Consider the following 7,093-nt stretch of genomic DNA (forward strand, 5'->3'; position numbering starts at 1 on the left):
CACTCAGAGGAGCACTGGCCCCGTGGGGGGGGGGTTTAAATAAGATGACCCTCGGGCTCCGGAAACCCAAGGGAAAAGAGGCTAGGTGGCAAATGGTAAAACCAAGGTTGGGCATTGCTGGAAAAGCTTTAATCAAGGCGAACTATCAAGGGGTTCCCATTATAACCCAACCGCGTAAGGAACGCAAAAAACCGGGAACATAACACCGATATGACGGAAACTAGGGCGGCAAGAGTGGAACAAAACACTAGGCGAGAGGCCGAGCCTTCCACCCTTTACCAAGTATATAGATGCATTAAGATAACAAGATAATATAATGATATCCCAACAAGTAAATAAATGTTCCAACAAGGAACGGTCTCCAATCTTCACCTGCAACTAGCAACGCTATAAGAGGGGCTGAGCAAAGCGGTAACATAGCCAATCAACGGTTTGCTAGGACATGGTGGGTTAGAGGTTTGACATGGCAATTTGGGAGGCTTGAAATCAAGTGATAGGCATCATAGCATTGGCATAGCAAAAGAGCGAGCATCTAGCAAAGCAAAGATAGTAGTGATTTCGAGGGTATGATTATCTTGCCTGCAAAGTGGTCAGAGTTGACTAGATCCTCGAAAGCAAACTCAACGGGCTCCTCGTTAGCGAACTCGTCTCCCGACTCTACCCAAACAAGACAAACAAGCAACAAGGACACAATCAACCACGTGGAAGGATCAAACAATATGATGCAAGGATGGTATGCTATGCGGGATGCGATGCGGGATGCATATGCAAGATTTGACAAGGGATGCATGAACCTGGCCTCAACTTGGAAATCCAAGTGTGCCACTGGAAATATGAGATGAAGTCGCTTGAAAATGATATAAAGAACGCCGGAATCGGAGTTACGGTTTGGAAATGGCAAGCAATTCAAATATGACACCTGTCTGCGATTTACAGCAAGTAGCCAACTAAATGCAACAAGATGAACATTCTACAACACTCAAACATGGCAACAAAATACATGACAGGGATGCATTCATGATGCTTAACAAAAGTCTAGCACTGAGCTACGGCCAAATCATCCATTAACAGGTTCAAACAAGCATGGCAAAAATGCATATGGCAAACAGATTTCAGACTTAGTGAAATTAACACTTGTCTGGAATTTCAGATTAGGTAGCACACTTCGGAGCAGCAAAACTACATGCTACAGGACCTGAACATGGAAAAGTAAAGTATGGCATGGAGCTACTCAAAGAGCTTAACAAAAGTCCCTTAGTGACCTTGAACCAAAAGGGATCAGAAAATACAATTGCAAGCATGTGAACATGGCAAAAACATAATCAGTTCTCAGACTTAGTGAAAACTGGAGCATGCTGAAACAGATATCAAGTAGGCATGTTTACGAGCTCGATGCACTCACTACAGAGCAAGTCATGATAATCTAAGCTTACACCCATCAAGAATACACAAAATGCAAGCTAGACATGGCAAGAACAATAACATAGCATGCACGGATCAACTACAACATCATCGGCAAAATCGCTAACAAGTAGACAATCTGCCCAGATTCACGAAGTAGCAAAAGTAGAGCTCGATTGACTCAAGCTAGGGTGCTCCATAATTGCAAACAAAGACATGGATGGATAGATCACTACAAGATTAACAAAACATCCTTACTGATCATCCTCAAAAGAGGCACGGATCACTAGGAAACAACATGAACATATGGCCATATGAGATAAACAGGTCAAACACTTAGTGGAAATGCTAAGTCCCTGAAATCAGCACTAACAAGTGCACCACTTTGCAAGCTCGTGCTAGTTACCACACACATCACCAAAATACATGGGTTGCACCTCTGGAAAGATGGCAAAACCCTTAACAAAACATATGTAGAGCTCATGGGCATATCATGCACACACTAATCATGGCAAAAATGACAAATATCTAAATGGAGCAGCAGATCTGACAATTATCTCAAGTAGCATTCTTCTAACAGCATTTCGGGCATCAAGATGAACTCAAATGAAAATGATGCAGTGGAATGAAATGATGTACTCTCTGAGGCGAACATTTTGATATGCTATATGCCCAAATCGGAGCTACAGATGCAAAGTTATGGCACGATGAAATATGCAAAAAAAAATATGCAGAAAAGGGACTTAGTCGGAATCGACCTAGGGTTTACTGTAGCTGGATCTAGATCTCGCCGGCGCGCGGATCGAGGATCGCCGGGGAGGGTGCCGGGAAGAAGGCCGGCGAGGTTGGGGCGCCGGATCCCGCTGGATCCGACCCGTAGAGGTGGCGGGAAGGTGCGGCTGCGGCGGAGGAGGAGGTCGGCGACGGGGCGGTCGGCCGGCGACGATGGACACGGCGGCCGGTGCGGGTGACGTTCGGCGGCGGAGCAGCGGCCGGCAATGGCGGCCGGCCAGGAGAAGAGGCGCCGGTCGCGGGGAAGATGGGAGGCGGCGCGGTCGGGCGCCTCGGCCCGAGTCGGGCGGCGGGAGGGCCGGCCACGGGCCTAATGGGCCTGCACGGTCGGCGGCGATGTGGGGACCGGCCCAGGGATAGGTGTCGCGTGGAGATTGGCCGAGGGGGAGCGGGGCGGACACGTCCGGCCGTCCAGATTTCGTCCGGCGGCGGCGGGTGGAGTTTTTCTAGGGTTTCGTCCGTGATTCGAATGGGGGGGTCTTTAAATAGGCATAGAGGGAGTTAGGAGAGTCCAAATGAGGTGCGGTTTTTGGCCACGCGATCGTGATCGAATGCTCTAGATGATGGAGAGGGTTTAGGTGGGTTTTGGGCCAAAATGGAGGGGTGTTGGGCTGCAACACACACGAGGCCTTTTCGGTCCCTCGGTTAACCGTTGGAGTATCAAACGAAGTCCAAATGATACGAAATTTGACAGGCGGTCTACCGGTAGTAAACCAAGGTCGCTTGGCAAGTCTCGGTCCAATCCGGAAATGTTTAATCCCCACACACGAAAGAAAGGTAGAAATGACCACCGGAGGAGAACGAAGCGCCGTAATGCAAAACGGACAACGGGGAAAATGCTCGAATGCAAGAGATGAACACGTATGCAAATGCAATGCACATGATGACATGATATGAGATGCATGACAATGACAACAACACACGGAGACAAAAACCCGAACTCGAGAAAATAAAATAACTTAAAGCCGGAAACGACAAGAGTTGGAGTACAAATTGGGAAAGTTACATCCGGGGTGTTACACTATGGGTTCGAGAACTATGTAGACATGACCGAGACACATCTCCGGTCAATAAACAATAGCAGAACTTGGATGCTCATATTGGTTCCTACATATTTCACGAAGATCTTTATCGGTCAAACCGCATAACAACATACTCATTCCCTTTGTCATCGATATGTTACTTGGTCGAGATTCGATGGCCGGTATCCTCATACCTAGTTCAATCTCGTTACCGGCAAGTCTCTTTAATCCTTCTGTAATGCATCATCCCGCAACTAACTCATTAGTCACATTGCTTGCAAGTCTTATAGTGATGTGCATTGCCGAGAGGGCCCAGAGATACCTCTCCGATACTCGGAGTGACAAATCCTAATCTTGATCTATGCCAACTCAACAAACACCTTCGGAGACACCTGTAGAGCATCTTTATAATCACCCAGTTACATTGTGACGCTTGATAGCACACAAGGTGTTCCTCCAGTATTCGGGACTTGCATAATCTCATAGTCAGATGAATATGTATAAGTCATGAAGAAAGCAATAACAATAAAGCTAAACGATCATAATGCTAAGCTAACGGATGGGTCCTGTCCATCACATCATTCTCTAATGATGTGATCCCATTCATCAAATGACAACACATGTCTATGGTCAGGAAATTTAACCATCTTTGGTTAATGAGCTAGTCTAGTAGAGGCTTACTAGGGACACTATGTTTTGTCTATGTATCCACACATGTATCAAGTTTCCGGCTAATACAATTCTAGCATGAATAATAAACATTTATCATGATATAAGGAAATATAAAATAACAACTTTATTATTGCCTCTAGGGCATATTTCCTTCAGTTATGATGCTAGGAAAAGTGATTGAAATTATCATTGATCAAACTTATGCACTTTGCTAGCATTCACACTTCATAAATTATTTCTTTTATCATTTACCTACTCGAGGATAAGTAGGAATTAAGCTTGGGGATGCTGATACGTCTCCAACGTATCTATAATTTATGAAGTATTCATGCTAATATATTATAATTCTTGGATGTTTTACAATCATTTTATAGCAACTTTATTTCATTTTTTGGGACTAACCTATTGACCCAGTGCCCAGTGCCAGTTGCTGTTTTTTGCTTGTTTTTTACATCATAGAAAATCAATATCGAACGAAGTCCAAACACCGTGATACTTTTTGTAGAATTTTTATGGATTAGAACACCCAAGATGGGCCAGAGCAGCACCTGGGGGTGCCCCGGGGGGGTCACAACCCACCAGGGCGCGCCCATGTGGGTTGTGCCCACCTCAGTGGCCTCCCGCACCCCCTCTTTGCCCTATAAATTCAAAAATATTCCAAAAACCCTCGGGGTTAACCTAGATCAGAAGTTCCGCCGCTGCAAGGCTCTGTAGAAACTGAAAACCAATCTAGACCCTTTCTGGCACCCTGTCGGAGAGGGGAATCATCTCCGGTGGCCATCTTCATCATCCCGGCGGCCACCATGATGAGGAGGAAGTAGTCCACCCTCGGGTTTGAGAGTTTGTACCAGTAGGTATGTGTTTAATCTCTCTCTCTCTCTATCGTGCTCTTGAGATGTCACGATCTTGATGTATCACGGGCTTTGTTAATATAGTTGGATCATATGTTGTTTTCCCCTCTCTATCTTGTTGTGATGAATTGAGTTTTTCCCTTTGTGATTTCGTTGTTATCGGATTGAATACTTTTATGGATTTGAGAACACTTGATATATGTCTTGCAATTGAATACTCATGGTGACAATGGGGTATCGTATTGATTCACTTGATATATTTTTTGGCACTCAACCCGCAGATTCCCGAGGTGACATTGGGGTAATCTATGCATAGGGGTTGATGCACGTTCTTGTCTTTGTTTCCTCGGTATATATCTTGGGGCACTCTTTGAAGTTCTTTGTGTTGGATTGAGTATTATGAATCTGAATTTGCTTTGGTGTTATTTTAGTATGAACTCTTGGTCAGATCGATCAGAAAGAATAGCTTCATGTTATTTTAGTACGAACTCTAGGATAGATTGATCGAAAAGAATAGCTTTGAGGTGGTTTCATACCCTACATACAATTCCGTCGTATGTTCTCCGCTAGATAGGAACTTTGGAGTGATTCTTCGTTGCACGTTGAGGGACAGTTATATGATCCAATTATATTAGCACTATTGAGAGATTGCACTAGTGAAAGTATGGACCCTAGGCCTCATTTTCAAGCATTGCAATACCGTTTTTGTGCCCGTTTACTATTTTCTACCTTGCTGTTTTTATTTATTCAGATTATAAAAATATATTTCTACCATCAATATAACACTTTTATCACCATCTCTTCGCCGAACTAGTGCAGCTATACAAATTACCATTGTATTTGGTGTGTTGGGGACACAAGAGACATTTTATTATTTGGTTGCAAGGTTGTTTGAGAGAGACCATATTCATCATACACCTACCACGGATTGATAAACCTGAGGCCATCCACTTGAGGGAAAATTGCTACTGTCTTACAAAACTCTGCGCTTGGAGGCCCAACATGTCTACAATTATAAAGTTACATAGTAGACATCAATCACCAATGACATTTGAATCTTAATATGAAAGAAGTGGTAATAACTGAAATATTAAAGATTCTTGAAGCAGGTATAATCTATCCCATAGCTGATAGTAGATGGGTAAGTCCCGTTCATTGTGTCCCTAATAAGGGAGGTATTACTGTTGTTCCTAATGATAAAAATGAACTCATTCCACAAAGAATTGTCACTGGCTATAGAATGGTAATTCATTTTAGAAAATAAAATAAAGCAACTAGAAAAGATCATTACCCTTTGCCTTTTATTGATCAAATGCTAGAAAGGCTATCTAAGCACACACACTTTTGCTTTCTTGATGGATATTCTGTTTTTTCTCAAATACCTGTTTCACAACCTGATCAAGAGAAAACCACCTTCGCTTGCCCTTTTGGAACTTATGCTTATACACATATGCCTTTTGGTTTATGCAATGCACCTGCTACCTTTCAAAGATGTATGACTGCTATATTCTCTTATTTTTATGAAAATATTGTTGAGGTTTTCATGGATAATTTTTCTGTTTACGAAACTTCTTTTGATGATTGCTTAAGCAACCTTGATCGAGTTTTGCAGAGATGTGAGCAAACTAATCTTGTCTTGAATTTGGAGAAGTGCCATTTTGTGGTTAATGAAGGTATTGTTTTGGGGCATAAAATTTTTGAACGAGGTATTGTTGTGGATAAAGCTAAAGTTGATGCAATTGAGAAATTCCCATGTCCTAAATATATTAAAGGTATTTGTAGTTTCCTTGGTCATGCTGCTTTTTATAGGAGGTTTATTGAAGACTTCTCTAAAATTTCTAGGCCTCTTACAAATCTTTTACAAAAGGATGTTCCATTTGTTTTTTATGATGATCGTGTAGAAGCCTTTGAAACACTCAAGAAAGCCTTAATTTCTGCACCTATAGTACAACCACCTCATTGGAACTTGCCTTTTGAAATTATGTGTGATTCTAGTGATTATGCTGTTGGAGCTGTTCTAGGACAAAGAGTCGATAAAAAATCAAACGTTATCCATTATGCTAGTTAAACTCTAGAGAGTGCTCAACGGAATTATGCTACTACTGAAAAATAATTTTTAGCACACTGGTGCGCGTCGGTCCTAAACAAACGGTTTTTAACCCCTTTCCGCGATGGCACTTGGAATCGTTGGCAAGTGAGTGTGTCCGATAGTGTGTCCTTCCCACACGACCCAGAAATCGTCGAGGATAGGCCCTCCTGGGACCCAGGCTGGGGCCATGTGCGATCGGCCGAGGCATCGAAACCCAATAATTTCTGTAGGTATGTACATCCCACACAGTAATCTGAGAAAATCAT

The sequence above is a fragment of the Triticum aestivum genome, chromosome 2A, assembly GCF_018294505.1.
Source record: "Triticum aestivum cultivar Chinese Spring chromosome 2A, IWGSC CS RefSeq v2.1, whole genome shotgun sequence".
NCBI lineage: Eukaryota > Viridiplantae > Streptophyta > Magnoliopsida > Poales > Poaceae > Triticum > Triticum aestivum.